Source organism: Musca domestica, unplaced genomic scaffold (genome assembly GCF_030504385.1).
Source record: "Musca domestica strain aabys unplaced genomic scaffold, Musca_domestica.polishedcontigs.V.1.1 2, whole genome shotgun sequence".
Lineage (NCBI taxonomy): Eukaryota > Metazoa > Arthropoda > Insecta > Diptera > Muscidae > Musca > Musca domestica.
Window position 1 is genome coordinate 24,319,933 of NW_026712249.1, and position 18,091 is coordinate 24,338,023.

Genomic DNA, 18,091 nt, shown 5'->3' on the forward strand with positions numbered 1-18,091 from the left:
CTGGTCAAGGCCTTCGCACAGCTCCGATATAATGGTACTTCCCTATATACGATATTTTGATGATTTTAGCCACATTATTCACGGTTCATTTGAATATGGTATTGGCTAATGGCAAACAATTCCTATGTAGGTCCACGTCGTATAGACCCCAATATAACGGCAATATTCGGTATTTTTAAAATTTAACAGAATTTTTTTAAGGATTATATTTTTTTTTAAATTTCCAAATTTGTTCCAAATGGTGGAGGGTATTCAAAGTTCGGCCCGGCCGAACTTACTGCTTTTTAACTTGCTCATACCTTTAAATTTTTCCGACATCTTAAATAAACTATAGTCTTCGCCTATATTAAGAAAGTTCTTACGAAACATTTTGTAAAACTTTTATTATTGTGTCAAAATGCAATACCCAACCACACAACATTCTCCATGATTTTTACTACAGCTCCTGAAAATATTCCCTTTGGATGAAACTTTGTAAACTTGTTTCAAATGACCCCACATTATGTTCGTGCGTTGTTTTTTTTTTTCAATTGTTGTACAATATGTAGAACACACGTCTGCTGTGCTGGGTACTGCGCTATACCCTACAACAACGACAACAATGGATCCACAACAGAGTGCCACTAAAATTGTTGCAAAATACTCATTAATGCATTGAGTAATAGAGACATAAACGTTCATTCGCGGCTTCCCCATATTGTTTGGGTTATTCGCTAGCATCAGCAGCAGCAGCATATGCTCGCCCCAGGGCTAGACACGAGTGTGTGCATGGTGCGAGAGGGAAGTAGAGCAGAATGTGAGCAAGTAACGCCTGAAGGTCTTCCGGTGTTTACAGGATGTTTAACTCGTAAAAATAACACATTGTCAGGCACTTCTATCGGCTATATACGCACAATAAACTATGGGCAAGAACAACAAAAAAAGAACAATGCAAAATACGAGTTGGAAAGTGTGAGCAGGGTTGTCGTTTTAGCCGCTTTTCGACCAAAAGTGATATATGTTTTATTTTAATGATAAATAAAATGTAAATATTAATCAGTTGGTAAATATTATTGAACAATACTGGTACAATAGAAGGCGTAAAAACAGGGTGAGATGAAAAGCTGCAACCAACTTCAGGCTGCTGCCTTTTTTAAGCCACTTAAAATTATTCCAGTGACAGCTCATTATATTGTTAAAAAAACGTAGAAAAGCATTTTGGTGAGAATTGTCCAGAAAAAAAGTTATTCGTGATGGAATTCAAGCGTGATCGTGTGATTTTGGCTGGAAAACCGCAAGTGGCTATCGTTAGAGCACTCTAGCATTTAAATGTGAATAAATCTTTTGTGTCCCGTACCATCGCTCGTTACCGTGATACTGGTAGCGTAGCCCAACGTCAAGCAAGTGGACGGAAGAAAATAGCAACATCAGCAGAATTGGTTCGAAAAGTAAAGCAGCGACCGAAAAATGGCTCGTGAGCTTAATATATCGCAATATTCCATTCGACAAATATTGAAAAATGAGTGTCGATCAAGCGCTTCGCCGGGAATGGGCCAGAATACCGCAGAGCAACATTCGGACAGCGTGTGATGGTTACATTGGCCGTTTGAAGGCCATAACTCGTGGCAAAGGTGACCAACAAATCTAAACTTATTCTAAAATTTGATGCTATTTCCGACATTTTTTGCTTTCATTCAATAAAACTAAAAAAAAATGTAAAAATTATGGTGTTTGACCTGTTGAAGTTTTTTCTTATCTGACCAGTCCCACATTTTATGCACATTCCATTGGCAAATATTAGTATCATATCGTATCTATTAGGAACGGAGGAAAACGTTATGCATAAAATGTGGAACTTGGCCTCTATTTACGCCCTCTTTTGTACCAAAGTGTGCCTTTATAGTATTTGTGATTTCACCGAGATTTGAAATATACGCGGTGGATATTTTCTACATAAAATTATGGTATATTTCACCATCGATCCACTCCATTAAGCACCTCCCACACAAAGGGTCAAAACACATTACAATATTTTTACTTAAACAAAATCTGCTGTGAAGATGGAACATATCGGTCCACTACTCCTGGTACCTCCAACACAGAGGTCAACATTTTGAATATCTATGAAGGTCATAAAACACCAAATTAACATCCGACTCCATTCAAACTTGGCACATTTCAATATTTTCATCAACACAAGATCTGTTATAAAGATGGTACAAATCGGTCCATTTCTTCTGTTACCTCCCCCACATAGGGTTCAAGATTTTGAAAAACAAAACGCCCAAAGAAAGAGAAATAATCAACAAACTGTCTTTAAAATTCATCACAACACAAAATCTGTTGTGAAGATGATATATATGTGCGAACCCCTTCTAGTACCACAACCACAAAGGGCAAAGGGTAATATGCAATACTTATATCAGCCATAACTTGCGAATCAAGTCGGCGATTCTTTACAACTTAATATATCTAAATATTTTTCTCAATCAGAAACCTGATATGAATATCTAATTTTTGATTTCGCATAAATTTGGATATAAATGTTCGATTTTATTGTAACTTTCTCCATACCAATTTTTTTTTATCTGTATTAGATGAAGTACGAAAATGAAATTCCCCGGTCCACTATATATGGTACCACACGCACCTTTTTGATATTTTCTAAAAATTATCACATATCTCATACAAAGTGAAGGAAGCAGTCAATATAGTCCAAATCTGGCACGTTGCAATATTTATATCATATATATTTAAGTGCGATACGAAATGGACAATATTGGCCCATTCCTTCGGAATCTACTCCATACAGGGTCAAAAATTTGAATAATCATAACAGAAGTCAAAATATATATTGATAATCGAACATTGGCTGAGGTTATACATCTGTCGGCAAAACCGACTGATACTTTCTAACTTGTTTTCAATACCAACTTATTTTGGGCATATAGGAACATGTGATCATATGTCGATATTTTTCAGTAATAGGAGTTGTTATCCAAAAATCCAAAGTGTTAACAATACCGTTGATGGCTTTACGTTATATGGGGATATATGGAATCTTAAATTTATAAAGGCCTCTTTCTGTTTAAGTATTTTCGGGCTGTACCTAATGTCTGGTATCAAACACCATTGTTATGGAGTGCATATTTCGCATGTCAGGGACTTTAACACCAAATCGGATGAAACATTTGTAAGGAAACAATAGCTATATCTAAACCGATTTTCAGAAAAATTTGAAGCACTTTCTTTTGGGCTGAATTTCGTCGGAAGTGCCAAAATTCAGTACATTTGGTGCACGCAAAAACTTAAAATCTGATAAAGATAAGCATAGGAGCTGTATCCAAATCTGAACCGATCTTCAAAAAAACATTTATTTGTAAGCTGTACCTTATACCTGGTACTAAATATTATTGTTGGGGTGTGCATATTACGCGTGTGAGGGACTTAAACACTAATTCGAAGAAACATATATATTGGAGCTATATCTATATTTGAACCTATTTTCACCAAATATTATGTACTTGCTTCTAGCCTAAATTCGATCGTTTGTGCCAAAAGTCAGGTCATTTGTACTGATATTTGCCATTTGGAGCACAATTAATCCGAAATCGGTTGAAGATATATATGGGTGCTATATCCAATGTGACCCGATATCGATCAAATTAGTCAGATGTATTTTTGTGCTCCATAAATTATCTGGTACCACATATCATTCTTGTGGAGGGCATATTAAGCATTTGAGGAACTTAAAACCGGAAAAAAAACCGGATGAAACATATATATAGGAGCTATATCTATATCTGAACCGATTTATTCGAAATTTGATGTATTTGCTTCTAGGCTGAATTCGGTCGGATATGCCAAAATTAAGGTCATTTGGACTGATATTAGCCATTTGGTACACAATTAATCCGAAATCGTTTGAAGATATACATGGGAGCTATATGAACCAATTCTCACCAATTTCAATAGGGTTCGTCCTTCAGCTAAACAAATATTGTTTAGAAAATTCCATCTCAATCGGATAATATATGCGAACTGCATTTTATTCACAAAACTACATGGACAGACGGATATGATATACATAACTCGACTCAGAAAGTGATTCTAAGAAGATCTTGGAAAGTAACTATGGGTCTATCTCGCTTCCTCCTCCATTTTACAAACAAATGCACAGAGACATAATAACCTTACCACCATGTGGTGTAGGGTATAAAAACTTTCAAATTAAAAGTAAGAAGTGCAATATTGAAATTTCAGATGAGAAAATTGAACTTTTTCATCAAAGTTTTGGATAATCAAAAATCACACAGTATTCCAAATAATTTCCTTGGAGGAAGTCGGACTAATTGTACTCTAATATCCACTTTCTATTACCTTTTTTAAAAACGATAGCAGAAACAAGTAAAAAGTAGTTACAATTCTGAAAACTACCACTTAATTGGAAACCGTTACATGGGTACTATACGAAGACGTTTATCTTTTTGTCATATGCTGTAGTACCCATTACGAACTTCAAATGCGAAATTTGAAACAGTTCCAGTGAATAATGTCGCTAAAATCATTGAAATATCGAATTTTGGAAGGTTCCGTCATATGAGGGATATACAAAAACGTGAACCATTGCGTACTTTAAATACAAAATCTGTTACAATTCCGGTGAATAATGTCGCAAAAATCATGAAAATACCTAGTATCGGGAGGTACCGTCATATAGGGGCTACAAGGACGTGGATCTGTATACGAAATTTTTTGCCATAGGTTGTAGTACCCATTAAGATCTTCCAATTCGAAATTTGAAACGATTCCGGTAAATAATGTTGCTGAAATCATCAAAGTACCGATTATCGGGAGGTACCTTTATATGGGGACTATACTTAGACGTGGACCTGTCTTAGGCTGTAGTATCCATTTCGAACTTCAAATACCAAATTTGAAACAATTCCGGTGTATAAAGTCGCTAAAATCATCAAAATACCGAATATCGGGAGGTACCCTTATATGGGGGCTATATGAAAACGTGGACCTATATGGTCCATTTACGAACTTAATTGTCTACTGGAAATATAAACATGTGTACACAATTTTTGCCTTCTATCTAAATTTGTTCCAAAGATAGCGTGATTACAACAGACAGAATTTAGAATTAGAATTTTACGCTGATCAAGAATATATATACTTTGTTGGGTCTGACATGAGTATTTCGAGGAGTTACAAATGGAATGACAAAGTTAATATACGGTCCATAGTATGGTGTAGGGTATAAAAACGTTAATTTCACAGAATTTTTTGGTTATCATAAATGGAAGATATATTTTTTTTTTTAGTGCTGAATTGATCGAATTTTGTTGAGGTTTTTTTTTGGAAAACCGACTAATATGTCTAACTAATTTCTTATAAACACAGATTGAAATAAAGCGTTGGCAGGCTAGTTTGTGAGTAGTTGTTAATACGAATTTAGATAGAAGGCAAAAATTGTGTACACATGTTTATATTTCCAGTAGACAATTAAGTTCGTAAATGGACCATATAGGTCCACGTTTTCATATAGCCCCCTTATAAGGATACTTCCCGAAAGTCATTACTTTGTAGTGAGTGTTTTGATGGAATATATTTTCATATTTCTTAGTTTATATTTCAATGCTGAGGACGGGTGCAGGCGTTATGCTGGCAGTAGGAATATTGGTGTTATAAATTGAGCACATGAACAGAATCCTATAACTTTACCCCATGATTTTTTTTTTTTTTTGACTCAGTGATCTTAGTGGTCTCGGATCATATTTCCATATCTCAATACTTTTTGGACGATTTTAAAGAAATTTTTACGGTAACCCTAAAGAGGATATAAACAATTTTACGATGACAATAGTTTTGTAATGTTTTAATGGCGAAATGACAATGGTGATGGGTGAATAGTTGTGGTTATATTGGCTCGGCGTATTGTGTGTGTGTGCGTGTGGGTATGTGTGTTTGACTGTCCACCACTGTCGCTGGCGGTTAAATGCTACAACCCCACAAACATGTGGCAGTCACTGGTTCTGAAACGAAAAACGAAAACAAAATACGAATGACAGCAAACACTTACAATAGTACATAAATAACAGCTCGAACAACGACAGGAAACACTATTTATGTTGAGGGCTAGATAGATGTGCGTGCCCGCGTACAAACTGCAACTCTCACTCTATGTGTGTGTGTGTGTGCGTTTATTTTTAAACTATAACAACATCTATAAACACGGCAATTGTAAACTATTAACGAACAGCAAGGGAGAAAAAAAAACAACAACGGCCAACGGAAGTTGTTCAAACGGAAGCGGAAATTGTATTAAAATTCACTTGTTTTCTTCGTTCGTTTGGTTTTTTTGTTGGTAGTGGTGGTGTTAGAAATTCCTTGCCTTGGCTAAATAACACAACAATTATTCACAACTATTTCTTGGAGATAACTATTTATTTTTTTTTTATTTTTTCAAACACCATGAACACATTGAAGGTATTTCAACTCATTGGAAATATTTTATAATTTTTTTTCTTTAACTTTTACCACACACACTTATTTTATTTCTTTGTATAATATTTTTGTATTGCTCAATTTTTTTATTGGAAAATAATATTTATTGATCATAAATTATTGCTTTTGCCATTCCGATTTGATGTTAATAATAAGAATAATGATGATAGCTGGTTGGCTGACTGACTGGCACACTTAAAATTTTTATTCGTTTTTGCTGCTCTACCAGACGAGTAACATTAACGTCACGTTAAGTGGTCGCACGACAACTAAATTGTTTCGTTTATTAACAGTAACTCAATAGTCCTGAAAATCCTCGGGACAAATCATAGAATTTCGTCGAAACACGAAGTGTAAACTTCGTATGCAATACAAAAAACCACAACACCCTGAAGACGTCAACTCGTCGAATATGTTGCGTTGCAATGTTGTGCAACATGTTGCCAAACATTTGGAGTGTTTTGTTGGAAAGCAACGAATGTTTATTGACATTTGCTGTTAAAATGACTGTGAGGATAACATTGAACTGTTAAAATTAAATGTGAAGAGTTACATGGGCGTTTGAAGCAATTCAATTGCATTTTGCAAGATATTCGAATGTATATATACATTGTCAATATTGTATATCTTTGTAGAGAAAATTGTAGAGAATAGTACTTCTTCTACAATGGAATAAAGATTTCTTTGGTGACTTATAGTTAAATTTATTGACACCATCCTTCTAAAATGTGGCATAAGCTCACACAAAGTGCGGCTTTAAGCCAGAAATGCATATTAATACATGGCGGTTAGGTACATATTTAAACTTTTGACGTCTTCTGGGACATATATTTGAATTTTATAGCAAATAATTTTGTAAAATATTATTAAAGGGAGATTTCAACCGCATTTTCCGAAAACGACCAAAAAGCCGCCTTTGTTGACTCGCTTGAAAGTAAATATGCTCGATCATAATATTCCTCGTGTTTTTATCTACAATATTGCCTATACACCTAAAATCAACGTATTCAGGGAATCTCCGGATTCTGAAAATTTCCTCTATAAAGGTTATTTTATAAATGTAAAGTTTCAAATCGCTATTATTAGCTTAACTTTCACAACCTGTTGAACATACTCTTTAATTATTGAAAAAAAATGGATTTTGAAACACAATGTCATTGATGTTATTTTCTGTTTTGTGTGTTTAGTCATGTAGCCTTTTCAATATAGATTTTGAAGGGGCAAATTTTTGTATAAATACTTATATCATCCTTCAGATCTCTAATAAACATAGCCTTATTAGTACATATATTCAGAATTTTGATATATACTTTAAGAGCTTTAAGTTTCATTTCATAGAAAAGTAAATGCGGAACTTCCTGTCTCCCTAAGCTAAGCCGATCAAGCTATGTGTATGCGTTCGTCTGTCCCTGTTATATTGTAATCACGTTACAAGTCGCGAATAGAAGCCTATTGTTTTTGGAGATGATTGAAAATTATTAAGGGCTTGAAATGGAAAAACTACAGACAAATTTCCAGATTTTGAAGTTGCTCTAGAGGTTACAATTTTGCGAGAGGTTGGAGTTTAGGGCTAGGCAGAAGCCTGCCAATTGGGATGGTCATCGAACAATATTTAGCGGTTGAAATAGGCCAGAACTTTTATATAAACCAGTAGGGAAAGGTTAAAAGTCGGCCGAGGCTGACTATATGATACCCTACACAACTATGCGTATTTAGTAGAGCTCACGTAACAACAAAGTTTTTATTGGTAATTTATGTGAAGTACATAGAGCATGATACGACTTCGATAAGGATTATATTAAATAATATTTCTCGGAGAAAAATATATATAGGACCGAGTTTAACTAAATGGTAAAATTCGGTTGAATGTGAAATTTGGGCTGATATTACATATATAGTGAGTAGTAACCGTAAAACCGAATGAAGATGTATATCGAAGCTACATAACAGCGTAAAACGATCTCGATATAATTTGGCAGATATATTTTGGAGCAGTATTACCAAATATTATTCTTGTGGAGTGCATGTTGCAAATGTGGCCATTTGGCCACAATTAACCCGAAATAGGTTGAAGGTATGTATGGGAGCTATATATAAATTTGAACCGATTCTCACCAATTTCAACCATGTGATTCCCTACAGCACTACAATACGTTAGAAGCCCCTTTATGTCCAAATCGATTTTGGAAGATTTCGCTTTTGAAATTAAGTCACGGAGCATTGCCCAGATATTACCCTTAGCATTTTGACCAGAGACATTTGCCCAATATAAACGTAATCCGTCGTGCTATTAGTTGTTATGGTCCATTTTACAGCTAAATATAATCCAATGGTCATCCAAAATGCTAGAATTCTTCCCTGTTCATAACTCTCTTATCGGGCGTGTCGATAGGCTTCAATGGTGTGATCAGGAAATGTTTTCTGTTTTTGGTTCATTTGAACCGCTAAATATTTTGTGATAATCTCCAAAAGCAAGAGTCCCCTCTGTATCTCTAAGTTTATACCCATCTATATGTTTTGCTTGTCTACGATATTTGGCTATATTCGTCAACTAAATCAGCATAAAAAGTAAGAAATTCCCTTTTTGTGTATTTCGGATATCGCCTGTAAGTAATGCTTGTATTTGTACACAAAAGTAAAGTCTAAAACTCTAAAAGTCTAAAAACTAACTTCATGCGGGAGTTCGTGTCCTTAGGTTTCTATTTGTGACCTTTATAACGACTGAAAACTCAGCAACATTTTTAGTTGTTGGTCCATTTCAGCCCCTAAATATATTGCGGACATCTTTGAAAACAATAGGCCTAGTGCTTCTAAGCTTAACCCTACCATTGTGAAAATTTTTGTGAGGATCGGACTATAATTGCGATAAAAAAATCGAAAAAAAATTAAAATGCCACAAAACACTACAAAATCTATATTAGCATTATTTTTGGCATCTTTTTGTTCGATTTTTTTAGATTTTATACTTTTATGCCAAGAGGGCATTCTGAATTGACAAAAAATCGCTCCAGCCATTCTTGAGATATAAGCATTCTAGCTAACATCCCCTTCCTTTATATATACAGATTGTATATATTTCCCTATATATATCCGATATATTAATTATCGGCATCTAGGTAACGGTCAGAATTGACCTGTTCGTCTATTTGTGATTTCGCCGGGATTAAAAGTATTCGCGGTTTAATGGAAAATTTGACTTTTATTTAACACAAATGTTATGGTCTAATTCACCCACTAAATATTACCCGATAACCATCAAAATTGGAAGACTTCTGCCCAGCCTTAAGCTCTAGCCACATCCTTACTTCCACGTCGATTGGTCTATAACTATATAACGACCTGTAGAGCAACTGCAAAATCAGGAAAATTTTCAGTATTTGGCCCATTTCAACCCCTAAATATTATGAGATCACCCCCAAAAGAAATAGGGTTCTATTCCGGCCCTTTCCCCACCTTCATTCTAAATTTAGTGAATATCGGGCCACAACTGCGACCTGTAGAGTGATTACAAATTAACATGGACAGAGGGACGAATGGACATACATAGCTTGATCGACTCAGCTCGGCGAGATAGGAAGATCCATGTATACTTTCCTATGTGGGAAACCAATATTTCGAGGTGTTGCATAATTTTTGGCCCAATCAAACTTATAATACCCCCAACACATAGTGTTGTAGGGTATAAAAACTGATTTGAAATACATAAAACTGGGATGTTACGTGTTGGGCAGATTTTCGATAAATTACAAAGGGAAAAGCAAAATATGTGTGCGTACCTTCCATACAATAATGGAAAAAATTAAAAGGAACCCTACGCGAAAGAAATGGTCTGAAAATTTGAGATGTACCAAGTCTGAATGGAATTTTATGAGCATCATGGATATTATAAATTTTAACCCTTTGTGTGGGAGGTGCCAGAACGAATGGTCCGATCTCTACCATTTTTTAACAGATCTTGTGTTGATGGAAATATTGAGATGTAACAAGTCCGTGTTTTCATCGATATTCAATATTTTGACCCTTTGTGGGGAAGGTACCAGAAGGAGTGGGCCGATATATTCCATCTTCACATCACACCTTGGGTTAATAAAAATATTGTGATGTGCGTAGTTCGAAGACAATCGGACGCTTACATACATTAAGAGTTATATTTAATCAAAATTTGGTGATGAAGTAGACCGATATCCATTTTCGCACCTGAATTAGCACTGATGCAAATATTAGGATTCGAAAAGTTGGAACAAAATCGGATTATCCTTTCTTTTTCTGTGCGGTAAATTATTTTCTTTGAAAAAGTCGATATTTTGTGTGGGATGGAGAAGGAGTGAATCAATATTGCCCATCTCCGAATTCAATCTAAGATTGAAAATAATATTACGATGTGCCATGTTTGAATCAAACACGTTTTAGCCGTATATCTTGCCATATGGCCGAGGGTATAATAAAAGCTATGGATAATGACTCTGTTCCAGCAGCTGAAAAAATATATTAGTTTTGCAACTTCTTCGATATCATAAAGGGAAAATCGGATAACATAATGACTTTTACATGATTGCAGTTCTGAAACACACCAAATATTTATTTATTGTAGGAAAAAATCTACATTGAGGATTCAACCGTTGTAATTGGATTTATACTGACGATTTTTTTACAACAACTTTATTTTCGAAGTCATTGTTCCAGAATTCTCTTAGTTATGGTAATTTATGTTTCAAACGATTTCATATTAAACATACAGGGTTTATATCATAAATATCTTTCATACTAACAAAATGTTGTTAATTTTACAAAATAAATAAATATTTATTACTAAAGTTTAAAACAATATAGACTCTCTATTGTGGTGATGACAATAGACAAACTTTTTACCAAATTTCAACTGATGATATTTTATGATAAATGATATAGAGATGCCTTGCCATTGTTTTCTTATCGCAAAACAATGCGTTTATTTTTAATCCCAAAAAGGTTCGGTTGTATTCTATTGTATTTTGAATAGAAACCACATAGAATTGCTACATCACAATCGAACGAACAAAAGCAACATTCAAGGTGATTCCAAAACAATGCGTACTTTTAGATAGAAAATGAAATGTGTCATTAGATTGGAATGGTGGTAATGGTAACCCAAACTATTTTAGTTAAATTACTTCGCAAATTTCTGTGGTATTTGAAGTGAAAGGGGTCTTCTACTCATTCCATCGTTGGTTTCTGCCACTATCAGATAAATTGAGATAAAACAAAAGTGTAAATAATAATTATGAAGATGTGTTTGGGAAATGTAGGTGTTTGAAGGGAGGAATGAATGGGGATATTTTTACTCCAAATTTTATTAAAGGCTAAGTGTGATGTGGATGGAGTTATTTTAAAATACATGGATAAATTTAAAAAAGTCGTATTTATTGGAAATTATGGATATGGATATCAAGATACCTAAATTCAGAGGTTTACGTTTGCACAGCTTATGCCTGAATCTTAACAATTTTCTGAGGTGGTTATGATCATTCGTAAAATATTTCTGAGATATCGGAATACTAAATATTGGGCGCCACTGTTATGACTATATGTTTTTTTCGAGAAAAACTTCTATTGAATTTTGTAAAGACAGGATTTCTCACTGGGGCTTGAATAGCTCGTCGGGGTCCAGGGGTCCGTACAGATATTTTATTTATTAAAACAGAAAGAGAAAAACAGTGGTTTACGTTTTGATATTATGTTTTTATTTAAAGTGGAACTTGAACTATAGATTAAAACAACTATTCTACTCGTCTTCGGTCCGGGACCTGGATAAGTACTCAACGCACAGGACGAGGATACAGGAACAGGCTGTTCAGGATTCGGGATGGATTCTGTGCGAGAGACCTGGATAAGTACAAGAGATCTTCCGCTACAAGGATCTAAGAAGCACTATTAAAGGATATGGCTGCGAGAGACCTTAATAAGTACTCAAGTACTACAGGGTATTCAAGGATATGATTGCAAGAGATCTTAATAAGTACTCAAGCACTACAAGGATCTAGGATACGTTTGCAAGATACCTTAATAAGTACTCAATCACTACAGGATATTCAAGGATACGATTGCAAGAGACCTTAATAAACACTTCAGGATATTCAAGGTTACGGTTTCGAGAGACCTTAATGAGTACTCAAGCATTACAAGGATCTAGGATACGTTTGCAAGAGACCTTAATAAGCACTACAGGATATTCAGGGATACAGTTGCGAGAGGCATTAATAAGTACTCAAGAACTACAAGGATCTAGGATACGTTTGCAAGAAACCTTAATAAATACTCAAGCACTACAGGATATTCAAGAATACGGTTGCGAGAGACTTTAATAAGTACTCAAGCACTACAAGGATCTAGGATACGGTTGCAAGAGACCTTAAAGCGTTTTTGTGGGCAAAAATGACGAAGGATTTTTGCCGTCAAAATTTATAAGGGACTAGCAAGTACCCGCTACTTCGTTAGCAAAAGTCCACCTTAAAATTTTAAATTCGTTCAGTGCTGTTCGTACTATTATAGTACATATTCCCAAAATCACAAATCGAGACTACACATAAACACCGACCCCACCAAATACCAATACCAAATTGTGCCAAATGAAGTACACATAGGTACGAAATTCCAAAACTTCCTACATTGCAACAGTATCTTATATCCAAATTTCAGATTTTCAGCCCTATCGGTTCACCAAAATCCAATTTGTACTAAATTTAGTGCACATAAGTAGGAATCTCCAAGACTTCCTAAATACCCCAATCCTACACTTTAACAATAATCTTAATTCCAATTTTCAGGATTCCGCTTCACATAAATCCGAATTGTACCAAGTTTAGTACATCTTAGTACATATAAGTAGAAATTTCCAAAACTGTCTACATCATTCAATAGAATAGAAATATTATTTCCAAATTCCAAGATTACGCCCCTATCGGCTCGCCCAAATGCAAATTGTACCATATTTAGTGTCATATAATACACATAAGTAACGAATTTCAAAAAGTACCTATATACCTCTGTCCTGCAGTCCAATAGCAATCATATTTCTAAACTTCTGGATTCCAACTCTACCTGTTCTCCCAAAAAGGTAAATTGTACCAAACTTAGTACTATTTATTACTTTTCTTGAACATTAGTACACATTTCGAAAATTACCTCCATATCCCAATTTTACTCTCCCCCAGTAAGGTTTATTGCAATTTTTAGGATTCCAATTCCATCCGTTCCTTTTAATTCGAATTGTACTAAATTTAGTACTTTTCGTATATATGACTACCTCCAAAACTATCTCAAATAGAAAGGTACCATATTTAGTAACTTTTAATACTTTTCGTAAAAAAAATATTTTACCAAAAGATCCAGATATATGTTGAATAGAAATACTGGTTAATAAAATCAATGATTTAACCCTTTCCCTTTGAAACTCTTGAAGTCTTAACATATCATCGGTGTCAAGCTAAAGTGTTCCATGCGCCATTTATATGCCCTTAGCCATATCACTACAGGTTTATATCATTTGATACAGCCAAAACGTTCCTCATCGAAATTACGGTTTTAGGAACAAGGACTCGTTGGACCAAATCCGTTTCAGGACATTTGGAGTCGATCTGGAAATGTCCGTCCGTCCGTCGGTGTGTTTGGCTGTTGCGCACGATAACTCTCGAAGAGAGTATCCGATTTTATAAAAATTTGGGGCATCGTAATATAATTATCTAACTTTGATCTTGTTCGGAAATGGGCAATATCGGTCCACTCCTTTTGGTACCTCCCCCAAAAAAAGTCAAAATTTTCAAAAAATATATATTGTGCACAGAAAGTGAAACTATAATCCGATTTTGCTCCAACCTTGCAAATCCTCAAATTTGCATCAGTGCTAGGTCAGGTGCGAAAATAGACAATATTGTTCCACTCCATCAAGCACCTTCCCCACAAAGTGTCAAAATTTGGAATAATTGTAACTCTTATAAAATGTGATGTAAGAGTCCGATTGCCTTCAAATTTCACAAAGTAAAATAATTTTATTTCTCCAAGGTCTATTGTAAATATGGTATATATCGGTCCACTCCTTCTGGTACCTCCCCCACAGAAGGTCGAAAATTTGAATATCCACTAAGCTCATAAAACGCGAAATTAACATCCGATTCCACTTAGACTTGGCACATCTGAATACTTCCATCAACACAGAATCTGTTATAAAACGGTAGAGATCGGACCATTCCTTCTGGTACCTCCCCCACAAAGGGTCAATATTTTTTACATTCATGGAGATCATAAAAAAACGAAATTAATATCCGATTTCATTCAGACTTACGTACATCTCAACGTACATTCCAACAATGCAAGATATGTTCCAAAGATGGTAGAGATCGGACCATTCCTTCTGGTACCTACGCCACAAAGGGTCAAAATTTTTAATAACTAAAACGATCATAGAATCCGAAATAAGCATCTGATTCTCTTCAAATAAACAAATCACAATATTTTTATTTACCCATAATATGGTGCGAATATCGAATATATCGGCCCATTCCTTCAAGTACTTCCCTCACAAAGGGTCAAAACTTTGAAAATTCATGAAAATGCATTCATAAAACGCGAAATTAACATTCGATTCTATTCAGACTTGATAGATTTCAATATTTCCATGAATGTAAGATATGCTATGAAGATGGTAGGGATCGGACCATTTCTTCTGGTACCTCCCACACATAGGGTTCAACATTTTGAAAAACAAAACGCTCAAAGAAAGCGAAATAAGCATCCAACTCTCTTCAAATTTCACACATCCAAATATATTTGCTAACGCAAGATCTGTTGTAAAGATGACATATATTTGCGAACCCATGCTTGTATCTTACCCACAAAGTGTCACAATTTTCAATACTTATATCTGTCATAGCTTTCGAAACAAGTTGGCGATCTTTACAGCCTGATATATCTAAATATTTCTCCTAATCAGAAATCTGATAAGAATATGTAATGTATCGAAAATTATGTTTTCGCATAAAATTGGATATAAATGTTCGATTTCCTAAAATTTTTGCTTACACCAATAATTTTATCTGTATTTAATTCCACATTTTCCAAATATCCGATATAGTCCAAATCTGGACGTTGTAATATTTATATCAGGCTTAGGTCAGATACGAATTCAGTATTGGCCTATTGTTTCGGAACCTTTCCCATAAAAAGTCAACAGTTTCCATAATCATAAGTCAAGACTGAGGGTATACACCTGTCGGCAAAACCGACAGATACTATTTTACTTGTTGAGATATAAGTCGTGGTTTTCCAAGCTGAATGACAATTATATGTGCTATATCTTGTCTTTAAATATTCTCCTCTCCATATCCACGTCACTGCTCATTTATGTACCATAACCAAAATAATCATTTTAAGTATAGACCAAAACAAATATGAAATCTTCAAATTTCAACCCAATGCGATATTATGGTTGAAAATAAAACATACACAAACACATATGTAAACCATGCATGCGGCAAATAAACATACAACCTGAAGAAATCATTTGTGTAAATTTGCAGTATCACTTGGTGATGACATTAAGAACAACAAACAATATCCTCAGAAAAACCACCTTACTTGCAAACCAACCAAGCGACAACATCATCGCTGCGGTGAACTCAAATTAGAAAAATCTTTATCAGAAGAATCAAGAATCATTTTTTTCTGGAACGCAAATCACTTTTTCCCCAAATACATTTCAATTTCAACGCATTTGAAGTGAAAAGGTTTTGTGCGTTACATTCCCTTTCTCCCTCCCCCATCAACATATCGTCCTCCTCCACCCAGACGTGTTGGCGCAGATAGGTGTAAAGCAATATATAAAATTATCAAAAAAGGATTTCAAGTCCTTTGTTTTAAATGAACAAACGAATTCTCATTCCATAATTGCATTGGTTGATGTTTGATGGGAATCGGTTAATGGAATGGGGTGAGGTGAGGTGTTTTGGGGGCATGGTGGTTGGTTTTACCTACACATGACTGGCAGTAATGAACAAAGTTATCCTCATGTTCGGTGTCACGACAAACAGGATGGTTGAATGACTGTCTGACTGAATGGAGAGCTCGTCTTGATTCCATTACTTTTCGTCATTTCATTAAAAGTGTCGAAAATCTACGATTAAATGGCGAAGAAAAGAGAATCTTTTTAATGAACAGTGGTTGTTGTAAAAATCGCTGATGGAAGCCAAGGTTGTGATGAGAGCCAAATGCCCTATAAAAACATTACAGATACTCTTTCCTGAAACTAGATCCAAAGTTCCTAGAAGTTGCAAGTTATACAAATGTCTTTTAGCTCCTTTTCATTTTTATAACATCCACCATTCGAAATACTCATGTTAGACCCTTCAAATTATATAAATTCCGGATCAGCGTAAAATATCGACATCCGTCTATCTGTCCGTCCGTTTGGGATAGAAGGCTAAAATTTTGCACACGTTCATAAATGTGCCATGTCTGTCCACCTTTTCGTATAGCCCCCATATAACGGTACCTCCCCATATTCGGTATTATATAATTTTAGCAACATTATTCAGTGGAATTGTTTCAAATTTTGTATTAAAAGTTCGTAAAGGAAACTACAACCTTTTACAAAAAGTTGTCTATGCATGTCCACGTCTTCGTATAGCTTCGATATAATAGATTAATTCAAGCGGTATTTGTCGACGGATTTTTTGAAAATTTTCAAGTTCCTTTCAAATGGTCTATGACATTAAAAGTTCGGCCGTCCGAACTTAGTTGCTTGTTGGCATTGAAAATGACCCATATAGAGTCACGATTTAGTATGGCCTCCATATGGCGGTACTATACTTTTGGTGTTCTAGCTACCCTTTTCAACCTCTCGACATTCGGTATTATGAAGATTTATGATAACTTTTTCAACGTATTTGTTTACAATTTGCTTTTAGAATTTGTGGCGGTTTCAGCAGCAATGGCAGAACATTGTATATAGTGGTATCTCCTGATTTTCAGTATTTTTAAATGTTTTGGTCGCATTTTCAATTTAAATTAGTTGCAATTTGATATTTTGTATTCTTCTAACAAAAAATATTTAATATAGGTAAAGGTCATATAAAATGGGATTTTTTAGAATTAGCGATTTTGAGGATAGTTGATTAGGCCATATACAGGGTTGTCCATATTCGACGGACCTTTGGGCCCATTCCAATCAACGAGGCTTGTCCGCAGGCAACATTCTTTGCGTCAATTGAATTTTGTACGGGAACAAATGCAAATCAATGCGAATAATCCGTTGTAAAGCTGGTCGAGCCATGCACAACTGCTGAGAACGGCGTTTTTGGGATGTTCTTGGGAACCTCTCAACACTGGCTCGTACGGCAGCGACATTCTCGGCCGATCGCCTTGGTTGACTTTTATATGGCCTCTTCGGATTAGAAAGAGCCTTACCAGTCGAAAATTTTTCGTATAAACGCTTAATGGTGTTCTTAGAAGGCGCACTTCTCATATTTTTTAATGTTTTAAAAACACGTTGAATTTTCACAATTGATTTCTTGTAAATTTCAACTATTTCAGAGCGCTCGCGTGGCGTGTATTGGTTCATGGTAAAAAT